The following is a 12,329-nucleotide window of genomic DNA, read 5'->3' as shown; positions in this document are numbered from 1 at the left end:
ATATCCTTTTGTGTCTTAGTATCTTATTTTATTTCACACTAAAATTATGTGGTGTTTTCTGTTCTATGGATATACAGAAGTTTGTTTATACATTCATCTATTGAAAGATATCTTGGTTGCTTATAATATGGGGCAATTATAAATAAAGCTAAAATAAATGCTTGTGTTCCATTTGTTGTGTGTATAGTATAAATTTTCAATTCATTTGCACATTGTGTGGTAAACATGTATTTATCAAAACTGTGTTCCAAAGTGTAAGAACTATTTTTGCTTTCTCGCCAGTAATGAAAAAGAACTCCTGATGTGTCATCTTCTCATCAGCATTTAGTAGAGTTGGTGTTTCAGATGTTGGACATTTTAGTAGATATGTAGTGTTACCTCATTGTTGTTTTACTTTGCAATTATGTAAGTGGTATCTCATTGTTGTTTTACTTTGCAATTTTGTAAGGCATATGATCTTGTCATTTACCATCTGCGTACCATTTTTGGTGTAATGTACGTTGAAATACTTTGCATATTTTAATGAGTGCCATTTTCTTGTTAGTGAATATTAAGAATTTTTTACATATTTTAGAAAAGAGTATTTTATAAGATGTATATTGCAAATATTTTCTCCTAGTCTGTGAGGGGTGTTTTGATATGCATAGGTATTTAATCTTGATGTAGTACTTTATTTGACATATTTCTTGCATTTATACTTAGAGATGTCTGTATTCTAAGATATTATTTTTTCCAAGGTCACAAAGATATTTCACATTTTGTTACAAGTTGGGACATTTGGTACAGATACTTGAGTTTATATAAACTTCAAGAGTCAGAGCAAACTACATTGCCACTCAATATACCTCAATGTAGAGAAATTATACAACCATATTAAAAAAACAACCTGGCCATATTTAAGACCTAAGAAAGATTGGTTTTGTCTGAAATCTCACTGTGTTATCCTCTACTATTTATCTTTCTGTTCTCACCTGGTGCTAATTTATAGTCCACAGGATATGGAAATAGAATTTTATATACTACTTCTTTCTCTTCACATATTCCAATTCTAGTCACTAATAGTAAGAAAGCAGTATAAAAAATAAGGTCTTACTGAAGGCAGAATGCATATAATGCAATATATTATATTATATAATATTTTACTATATAACATTATTATCATTATTATATTATATTATATTATATTATAACCAGGGAATATAATGGTCCTGGTTATCTCAGAGACATCATAGAGAAAAGAAAAATATTTCTCTAGTACTTTGTTTTGCTATCAAAATATCTGTTTGTCTGAGATATAAAAATGTATTAGATTCACCAGAGAAATATAAAAAATAAGATATGGAGAGAGATATATAAAAATAAATTTATTATAGTAATTGGATCATGCAATTATGACTCAGAAGTCCCACAATGTTACTATGAGTTGGAGACCCATGAAAATTATTAGCGTAAATTGGTCTTGGTTTAAAGGTGTGAGAACTAGGAATTCTATTATTGTAAGTCTAGGAATCCAATGCTCAGGAGCCAAGAGCTATGATATCTGAAGGTTGGGGAATATGGTTGTCCCAACTGAAGAAGAGTGAATTTGTCCTTTTGTTCTATTCAGGATTTCAGTAGATTGATAGATACCTACTCAAATTGGTGTGGGTGGATATTTGCTTAACCTACTGATTAAAGTGACCACCTCTTTCAAAATACCTTCACTCATACACCAAGAAATAATATTTTACTAGATACCTGGGTACCCCTTGAGTCAACCAAATTGAAACATAAGATTGACAATCACAGGAAATATACCTGATGTTCCTGGAATTATCTACCTGAATCTATGTCCTGTGTCATGGCTTCTACCATTATGCCATGGAAATATATCTCTCTATGTGAGCAATTATGAAATAATACTTCATAATTTTTAGAAATACTTAAGGAAAAATTATATAAAGATAAATTAGGCTCTGTTGAGCAGTATTTATCTTACCTAAATATCTAGAATTTTTTTAATTTCAAATTTTAGGTCTAGATTGAAATCCGTAGTAGAGAAGTCCTTGATAAATTTTTGAAAGCATAGGTGTTTATACTCAGCACAATGGTAACGAATGTACACATATAAGTATATCTCTCTATACATATATCTGTGTATCCATATCCATAAAAATGTTTTCATGACTCAATGTTGCAAAAGAATCTATTACCATTGGATTTTAATATTTGAAAAATGGCAGTAAGTACCACCTTTGTTTCCAGTTGGTTTTGATGAATTTGCATACATGAAATGGCATCAGTTACGGAGAAAAGAGCTATTTAAAGAAAATTCATTGTATAAGCCTCTATTTCTTGAGGATGAGCTTCTTCACTTCACTTCTTTTCTCAAAGTCAGTAAGGAAAATTGCTTGGCACCTACTGGTCACACTGCTGTTGCTAGCTAGGCTACTGCTTTTTATTTCATCAGTTTCTCGACTGTACTGTGATAGTTCTGCTTCGTGACACCCAAAAGGCAGAAAATTCACAAGAAAATGTCTAAAATTTTTCATCCTTTCAGCAGCAGGATGTTTACGTTATTGAACACATCACCCTTATTACCATATCCAAATACAACCAAGCTGTTTATAAATGTCCAGTTCTAAAGAATTTGTTGAAGAATGAATAAACTATATTTGATATATTAGTTAATATAACTATGGTTGCTATAATACCAGATCTCAAAATCCTGGCTATTTAACAGGAAGGGTATTTATTTCTTGCTCAGATAAAGTTGAATCCTGGTGAGCCTTGTCTGTAAGTATCCTTCTACTTGAACATTCATCAGAACTCTCCATTATAGGGCAATGTCTACTTCTATGTCAGGTTTCTGAGTCCAAGGAGTGGGGGAAATGAATCACTCTGACCTGGCATTGACACACATTATCCCCTGTTCAAAATGCACTAATGAGACTTAATGCACATGGTGCTACTTAGTAGATGGAAGAGTTGAAATTGGAGCAGGACTATCACCTCTGAGCATATCTCTACTATATGATGTTCACGCATTCAGAATAATCTCTTTCATGCTAATCCCTGCATTAGTGCAATTTTTCCCTGTCAGTAACTGAATATAAATGTAAGTGCACAAACTATGTTTTAGCCCATCCCAGCCAGGTTTAGAATACACAGATGTTCAAAAGACAAACCCAGTTCTTTCATTTCATAAATTCTGGGGAATATGCACATGGGTAGAGAATTGCTGAAATTCTCAGTTAAAAGTCATATGCCAAGTACCTCCTTAGAAGGAAGATTAAAAGTTTCATATTCTTAGAGTATATACCAAAAAGCAGTAATTTTTAGAGTTGGACACTACATTTAGCATTCAGTTTTCAAGACTGTCTTATGATTAACAGGGATTTATCTTAAAGGGAGGGGAAGAAAGGAGAATAGTTTATCCGGAAGTACGTAAGCAGGGAGGTACCACCACAAATGGCTGGTGCTAGAAGATACTGTGAACCAACAATAAATTTTGTTGAGTTAATTTTAAATCTTTTTCAAGGTTATCAACCATGAATGTTATCAATATTTTAGAAACCATGTATCATTTTTAGTTACTGATCAAAATATGTAGGACCAATGGTTTTGACTAAGCAATTATTCTTTTTTACTGTATTGCAAATTGCAGATTATGTTTAGTTGAAAAGTATGTTTTTGCCTTTTAATAGTTTTAAGAACAATGTTTTTTAAATAATTTGGCTTTCTCTATTTTATTTATCCCTCTCTTAGGAGTCCTATGCTATATTGTACATCATTGTGACAAATACTATAACTATTCTCATTTGTTCCATGTATTTTTTTTCCTCAAATAGTTCTTGAAATAAGTCAGTGGGTGAGTCTTAGAAATTCTTTTTTTTACCTCTCATGGAGATCAATTTATAGACAGATTATCAGGGTTACTAACATAGATTCAATAGAATATATTGTCTTATTTAGTTGGTTTCAGATAGAAGGGAGAAAAGCAGGTTACTTTGTCTTATCTTGGCTTTCTTTTATTATGGTAAAATACAGAGAGCATTAGATTTACTATTTAGTCATTCTAAAGTTAACTAGGCAGCACGAAGTACATTCTCAATGTTGAGCAACTGGTAACACCATCTAATTCTCTAACTTTTCATTACTTCAAAGGAAACCCCAAACCCTTTAAACAGGCACTCCTCACCTTCACCCTCCTCTCTGCCCCTGGCAACTATTCATATGCTTTCTGTACTTATAGATTTTCTTATGCTACGGATTTATTATAAGTAATATTATATAATACTGGTCTTTTTGAATCTGGCATCTTTCAACTTTTAGCATAATGTTTTCCAGACTCATTCATGTTGTAGCACGTATCTTCATTTAACTCCTTTTTCATGTCTGAATAATATTACATTGTTTGGTTAAATCACATTTTGTTCAATCCTATTCTATTGTTCTACACATCTATCCTGTGCCAATACCACACAGATTTGACGACTATAGCTTTGTGGTAAGTTTTGAGTTCAAAAACTGTCATTTATTTTAGAACCAGTTTTTCCATTTATTCAAAGAAAATTCAATAGGATTAGATAGGAATTGCTTTGAATTTGTACATCAATTTGTGTAGTATTACTATAGCAATATTAAATCTGCCAATTCATAAACATTAACAGCTTTGTTCATATTTTGGTCTCATTTAATTTCCCTTAATAATGTTTCACAGATTTCAGTGTACATGTTGTACTCCTTTTTGGTTAAATTTATTCTGATAGTCTCCAGGTTTTTGCATGTTGGGTCTGAATTGGAACCCTTCTTCAACGTCTCCCCACATTGTCTTTTTCTGCTCTACCTTAGCCTTCTCATACTGCTCATGCTGAGACTAAGAGTTAGTTTGAATGTGAGTGTATCCTTCCCTGGGCACGTGCACAGTTTTCTAGATTCTCTTCTAAAGGTGGAACTTTTCAAAGCCTAATTTCTCAAAAATTTTTCACTCCCCATTTGTTTTTCCATGACTTTGTGTTTTTGTTTTACTTCAAGAGTTAGTAACTTCTTTATCTGTCTTTCAGTGTTGTTGGTGTTGCTTATTTTGTACTGCTGGTGACTGAATCCAGGGCCTTGTTCATGCTAGGCAAGCACTATACCTTCTGAGCTATATCCCATCCACCCAATTCTTTTATTTGGCACAGTCTTACTAAATTGCCCAGGCTCACCTTGAAATTTCAATCCTCCTGCCTTGGCCTCCAAAGTAGCTGGGATTACAGGCACTACTACAACTAGCTCAGCTTGCAATGCTTTTGGAGGAATAGTCTCCTTATAGCCACTTTTTCCCTGGGAGAATCCTGAGATGAACATTACAAGAGGCACATCACTTGAGTCAGTCCTTCAAGGAACTCCAGAAATATCAAAGGAGCAAAACAAATTTCTTGGTAACAAGATCTGCTCCACTGCCTGTACATCCAGGTACTTATGCTAGTAATGCTACCATCTCAAAACCACCACTATGCCAGGGACAGGGGAGAGAGCAAAGTTAAGTCAAAAGGCTACAAAACTATCCAGCTCTGCCTAAAATTCCTTTATCCATAGTTTAGCTACTGTGAACTGAGCTGCTATAAACATTGATGTGGCAGTGTAACTGATATGCTGATTTTAAGTCCTTTGGGTATCTGCCAAGGAGTGCAATAACTGGAACAAATGGTGGTTCCATTCCAGTTTTTCTGCGGAATCTCCATACTGCTTTCCAGAGTGGTTGCACCAATTTGCAACCCCAAAAGCAATGTATGAGTGTCCCTTTTACCCTACATCCTCACCAAAATTTATTGGTACTTGTGTTCTTGATAATTGCCATACTGACTGGAGTGAGATGAAATCTCAGTGTAGTTTTAATTTGCATTTTTCTAACTGCTCAGGATGTTGAAGGTTTTTTCATATATTTGTTGACTAATCATATTTCTTCTGTGAAGTGCTTTTTCAGTTCCTTTGCCCACTTACTAATTGAGCTATTTGTTTTTGTGGTGTTAACTTTTTGGGATCTTTATATAACTTGAAGATTAATGCTCTATTTGAGGTGCAGGTGGCAAAGATTTTCTCCCATTCTGTATGTTCTCTCTTCACATTCTTAATTGTTTCTTTTACTGTGAAGAAGATTTGTAATTTGATCCCATCCCAACTAGCCTAGGTGCCCTTCAAAAGATGAATGGATAAAGAAAATGTATTATATATATACACACACACACACACACACACACACACACACACACAATGAAATATTACTCAGCCATGAAGAGAAGAATGAAATTATGGCATTTGTCAGTAAATGGATGGAACTGGAGAATATCATGCTAAGTAAAATCAGCCAATCCCCCCAAACCAAAGGCTTAATGTTCTCTGTGATACACAAATGCTAACTTACAATGGGGGTAGGTAGGGAACAACAGAAGTGCTTTGGATTAGACAAAGGGGAATGAAGGGAAGGGAGGGGGAATAGGAATAGGAAAGATAACAGAATGGTGGTACATTACTTTACTATATGAATATGTGAATTCACAATGAATGTAATTCCACATCATGTACAACCAGAAGAACGGGAAGTTGTACTCCATATATGTATAATATGTCAAAATACATTCTACTGTCATGTATAACTCATAAGAACAAATAAAAAAGTAAAAGAGTAAAATAAAAAAAAATTGAGAAAATGGAGTTTTTCTTTGTAAAATATAATCTTTGTAAGCTTTTTTATTGAAATAAAACTTAAATGTAAAAAAAAAAAATTCCTTTATCCTCTTTTTAAAGTGATTTCACTTGCTGTAAACTTTTGACTATCTTTTAGAGTTCAGAGAAGGTTGATTCGGATAATTTTTATTAGTTTTTTTTTCAATATAACTGGGGTAGAACAAACCATTGGAGGTTCTAACTTCACCCCTTTTAACTACCATTATTACTATCATAGTTCTTATTATGGATATGAAATTAGTTGGGTATTTATATTTTATTCAATAGGTGGTAAATAGTCTTGCTAGAATTTAATTTTTTATAATCCTTGCAAAGAATATTATACCATGAGATGAAATGTTTTAAAAATATTATCTTTACCAGGTGTGGCAATATACACCTATAATCCCTGCTACTTGGTTTGATGAAGTAGAAGAATCACAAGTTTGAGGCTAGCCTCAGCAATTTAGCAAGACCCTAAACAACTTAGTGAGGCACTGCCTCATAATAAAAATTAAAAGGACTGGGGAGATAGCTCAGGGGTAAAGCATCCCTGGGTTAAATCCCCAGTATGAAAAATAAATTAAATAGATAAATAACAAATAAATAAAAATAATCTTTGTTTTCATTATTGTTCAAGTGATTAGTCTCTATTCATTCTATACCCAGTCCTAGACAGCATAGACAGGAGAAGCAGATGAGTAAGTGAGCAGCTACCTTATTGATATTAGTTAGAAGTTGATGCATTTTCTTAATATACTTATTTACTTATTAGTGAGAAACAAATGCCAGATTCTTGTGCAGTTAATCACTACTGTTTTTCTCTTATAAGTTTTACACAAGTAAACAACACATATGGGTCAATGGCCTCATGAATAATTTTACAAGCATTTCATACACGTAAAGCAGAGATCTGTAATATGGAACTGAAGACCTATGGGCTAAATTTGGCTTTCCTATTTATCTATAAGTAGAAATCCAAAACTCAGTATCCTATTCCTTCATTGATCCAAGAGAAAGAAAATACACAAATTTATCACCAGGCTCAGGTAAGCAGATGGGGAGAAAACATTGGTGCATCCAATTATTAGCAGACCCTAATCAAAAGCAGAAGAGATGGCTATAAAGTTCTCAGGTAACTTGGCAATACTGCATTATCCAAGCATATATATACTTTTTCTAGGTAGGTCTTGGAGTCAAAAAAGCAAAATCATGAAACCAACTGAAGTAGAAAATAAATATTTTCTCCCCGCATTTTGTAGCTTTACTTCCTTTATCTCTTTAAAAATAGTATCACCTCAACACTCATAAACAACATGCACACACATAGAGGTGCACATGTATTTGATCAAATGTCGGGAAGACTGTTATTCCAAAACACTGAAACACAATTTCATGACAACTGATGCAAAACTTCTGCATTGCTATAAGGACAGTTTATTTGGTACTCACCTAACTCCATCACAGATGAAGTTTATTTTTACTAGAAAGGAATGCTACTGGAACATGACAGCGATTAAAAAAACAAAGTAGGTATAAAATCTGATACAAACTCTCTTTCTCCTGCAATCTCATTATCAATGGTCTGATGTGATACACCAGAAGATTATTAACTGTCCTCGAAGATGAGTACCAAAAATATACACGGTACAAAACACATAAAACTCTAATGCTAAAAACTAGGTCAGGTGACGACAAATATCCAAAATAGAAACACAAAGAAGATTGGTGTATGCCAGGCAGGGGCTGAAGAGGGAAATGGGGATTGACAGCTAACAGGTTCAGGGTTTTTCATTCAGGAGTAATGAAAGTATCTTGGAACTAGACAGAGGGGTGATGGTCCAATGTCATGAATATGCTAACTACAATGAAATGGAATACTTAAACTGATTAATTTTATGTTATGTAAATTTTGATTCAATAAAATAAGAAAAAAATCTGTTATTTAAAAAATATGGTTCACAACATAGGCTGTTTTGAGTTCAGAAAAATAATATTACTCTTAACATCCTATAAGTCACACACACATGCCTACTTTTAAAATCCTGTAGGCTGCCTATTTAACTCATGATTGGTGTTTTTCTTTTCCTATTGATTCTTCTTATACAAAATGTTCTCAGCCTAGTTCAGTCTAAGAGTACAACAAATACAGAATGTTTGATCTTTAATTTAATATCCTTTGAATTGCTTTTCTTCAGTCTTGGATCATCTGAACCAGCTAAGGAGGGAGACTGAACTGAGAGAAAAGGACCATCTTGCAGCACTAGGGTCCTCAGGATCCAACCTGTCCACTTTTGTCTACCCCTACACCTCACCCAGCTAGCAATCCAGAATGATTATACGACCAGTTATAACATGATGCAGATAATTGTTGTGGCGGCAAGACCCAGGGTTACACCACGTGCATCTAAAGATGGCGACTGGCAGAGAGCAAATGGCATCCTGATTATGCCTGGAGAAAGGCAGAAAGCTTTACAATTGGCTGTATAATAATCAGTTTAGCTGCCTAGCGTGTGGACAGATATACTTTACATGTATGCTTGAGCTAGTGATCGCTTGACATTTAACAGGATTGGATGGACATATCTGGTTACAATTACTTATGTATGAGACTGCTTATACATTGAGAGTGTTATCTGAATAAAGTGGAAGCTGCTTCATGAACTTCTGAAGAGTACGTGTCTTTTGTCCCGCGATCTGGCATAAGAGCAAAAAGCAGCGAGAGCCGCTTGGAGCAACCCAGGCTGGGAGCGGCGGTAATCCATATTTGTTAAAACAAAGGTAAGTCACCTTTCCAAAGAAACTTCTTTGTCACAATAATCCATAGATGGAGAATCTATAAGAGAACACATATTAGAAGAATGAAGAGAAAAAAAGTAACATTTAATTTCACCTATCATGGTTTGTTAGCTCATCTGTGTAGAATTCACATAATGGCCTCTTCAGGATGTTGAGAGTTTATAAGAACTGAAACAAAATCACAAAATTGTCCTGTCTTAATACTTACAAATGTACACATTAGAAGTTTAAAGAAAGAATTAAAGCAAATGATAATATTATAGAATGTTAGAGCCAGTGAGACCTGAGGGAAACTACCTAATAAAACTCTCCCAAAATTATTTTTGCTTTGTTCCTTATTATGTTTCTTTTTTATTTTTTACAGACTGAATTCAGTCATAAAGAAGAATAATACTATGGCATGTGCAGATAAATGGATGGCATTGGAGAATATCATGCTAAGTGAAATAAGCCAATCCCCAAAAACCAAAGGCCTAATGTTTTCCCTGATAAGTGGATGATGATATATAATGGAGGTGGAGGAGTTGGAGGTGAGAAGAATGGAAGAACTTTAGATTTTGTAGAAGGAAATGAGAGGTGAGGTATGAAAAATTGTGGAATGAGACAGATATAGTTACCCAAAAAAATTCTTGAAAGAGATTCATTCAACAACAGACGGATGGAAAGAGATACTGAAATATAAAGGACCCTATTCTCTGTTCAGTAGAGTTCCTCACTTATCTGAGGAATAATCTACAACATTCATGTCGGGTCTTATGGTTTGCAGTGTAATGCATCAACTCTGACATCTTTGAGATTATGACCACTGTTAAGCTGGTCAACACCATATATCAACATAAAGAAAGTGGAGGCAATGTGACTGTTGCTTCATGCATAAGTTTTGAGCATTAACAGCTGAATGAATCAAGCGGAGAGAAATTACACTGCTTGTTAGCATTATATAGCGGGTAAATGCTACAAATTTTAATTCCAGTTTTCTCTCTCTCTCTGTATGTCTCTCACGGCTGCACCATGTTACTATTCACATAAATAGCGATTTTCCCACCCCCACTAATAGTATCTGATTATTTGATGTGATCATTTCATGACAGTGGTGAGGATGTAAACTGAAGATTTTCTTTTTAAAGTCACCAAATTTAATATCGACATAAAATTTAATGTTATCTTCGATAGTACTGAATAATTAATTAAAATTTAGGGTTCAGCTGGAAATTTTTTCTTAATTACTTTTAATGTGTTAATTTACTAGAACATAAATAATTCATCTCTGTAAGGAGAAAAGTAGCTAGTGGTTACTTCTTGTCAACAAATTATGGTATGTTTTCATTATTAGAAACATGATGTGTATTTAAACCTCATTTTGCAAACAAAGAAACGGAGACATAATTTTGTTGTGAGGAATAGGACCATGTATAAAATCACTTAGATTATTTGGCATGTGATTGAATTTAGCTACTGTTATTAAAGTACATGTCCAATGAAAGTTCTTATTATAAACAGCATTATAAAACCGAATGTGCATATGTTATATTCAAAGTTCTTAGACTGAATTTCCCCCAAAAAGAAAGGCCAAAATTCTAAACTTCCCTTTATTGAAACCTTGAAATTGGAGTTGACAATATTCTTCACTAAATTAATACCCAGATTGTTAAGTGCACCAATAAATATATAAAAGGGAAGTATAGTGGGAAAACACAAAGCAGGAGTAAACTAATTCTACTAACCAGCATAGTTTATTTCAGTTTGAAGATTGAAAAGAAGAAGTGCTACTCTTTGAAAATAATATTTTGTAAGATACTTAGCAAAATGAAAACAAATAATTTCAACAGCACCAAAATTAGAATATTTTGGAATTAATAAATAATGGTACAAAACTCTCCCCAAATATATCATTTGAAGTATTATATACTATGAAATTAATCAAAACCTAACATATAGTGCCAAAAAAGATTAATTTTCTTGTATTTATACTAGAACACTCTCAAATTATCTGAGTCTTTATAGATAACATAATCTTAAAAGTAGATAGTGTTTTAGAACTATCTATAATATTATATTCTATTTGATGAAAGTTAGCTTTCATTGATCTGAGGACTACTTTTAAAATTTTTTCTTAGTTCTTAGCTTCCCCCCTTTTTATGAACTCAGGAAAAGACATGCTTTATTTATGACAGATTGTAATAGTGTCTGTCACATATCTGATCATCAGTCTATTTATCTATCTACATATCGGTCTGCTATCAATGAACTCACTACTCAATACAAAACCTAGAACACTAACAGAACTTAAATTATCCAATTTCTGGTCCTGCCCCATCCAAGTTCCTGACTACCCTGAACTGAATTAGAAACCCTCCACAATTCTGTGATCTTTCTTTCCTTGCTTCTGTAAAAGTTCCTGAAAAAATGAATTACTATTTTAATTGGCCTTTGTTTTAAAATGTTATGATAGATAATCTCCACAACTTATTTTTAAACTGTATATTACAATTTATAAGACTCATCCATTTTGTTGAATAAAGTTTCAACTTATACATGTCCATTTGTTGAGTGTTTTCATTTTGTGATTCTTCCAAAGTGTGTTGTCCATCCCCCTGCAAATGGACAATTGGTTGTAACAGAGTTTTAATTTTTAAACAATTCTGCTATTACACTCCTGATTTTTTAAGGTGCACATTGTAAGAAATTATTTATGATATTAGAGTTAAGGCAAAATTTCTAAATTTAATACGATTGCACTTTATAAAGTAATAGCATTTTTTCACAAAAAGATTAACATATCTTACTGAATCTCATCATCTCCAATTATTAATATTTTAATTGTTGCCAGTCAAATGGAT

General features: G+C 33.3%; 1 long non-coding RNA gene across 1 annotated transcript in view; it reads left to right on the top strand.

Annotated features, from left to right (window-relative positions):
- The window catches only part of LOC306645080, an 83,221-nt gene extending 71,193 nt beyond the window's left edge, over positions 1-12,028 (top strand). The window contains exon 4 of the long non-coding RNA XR_013759536.1: positions 9,854-12,028. This is a non-coding gene — a long non-coding RNA (uncharacterized lncRNA). The remainder of the gene's footprint in view (positions 1-9,853) is intronic.
- The last annotated feature ends 301 nt before the right edge of the window (positions 12,029-12,329 follow it).

This window comes from Sciurus vulgaris (assembly GCF_902686455.1).
Source record: "Sciurus vulgaris genome assembly, chromosome: 15".
In the NCBI taxonomy this organism is placed as follows: domain Eukaryota; kingdom Metazoa; phylum Chordata; class Mammalia; order Rodentia; family Sciuridae; genus Sciurus; species Sciurus vulgaris.
This window is presented reverse-complemented; position numbering and strand designations above follow the sequence as displayed.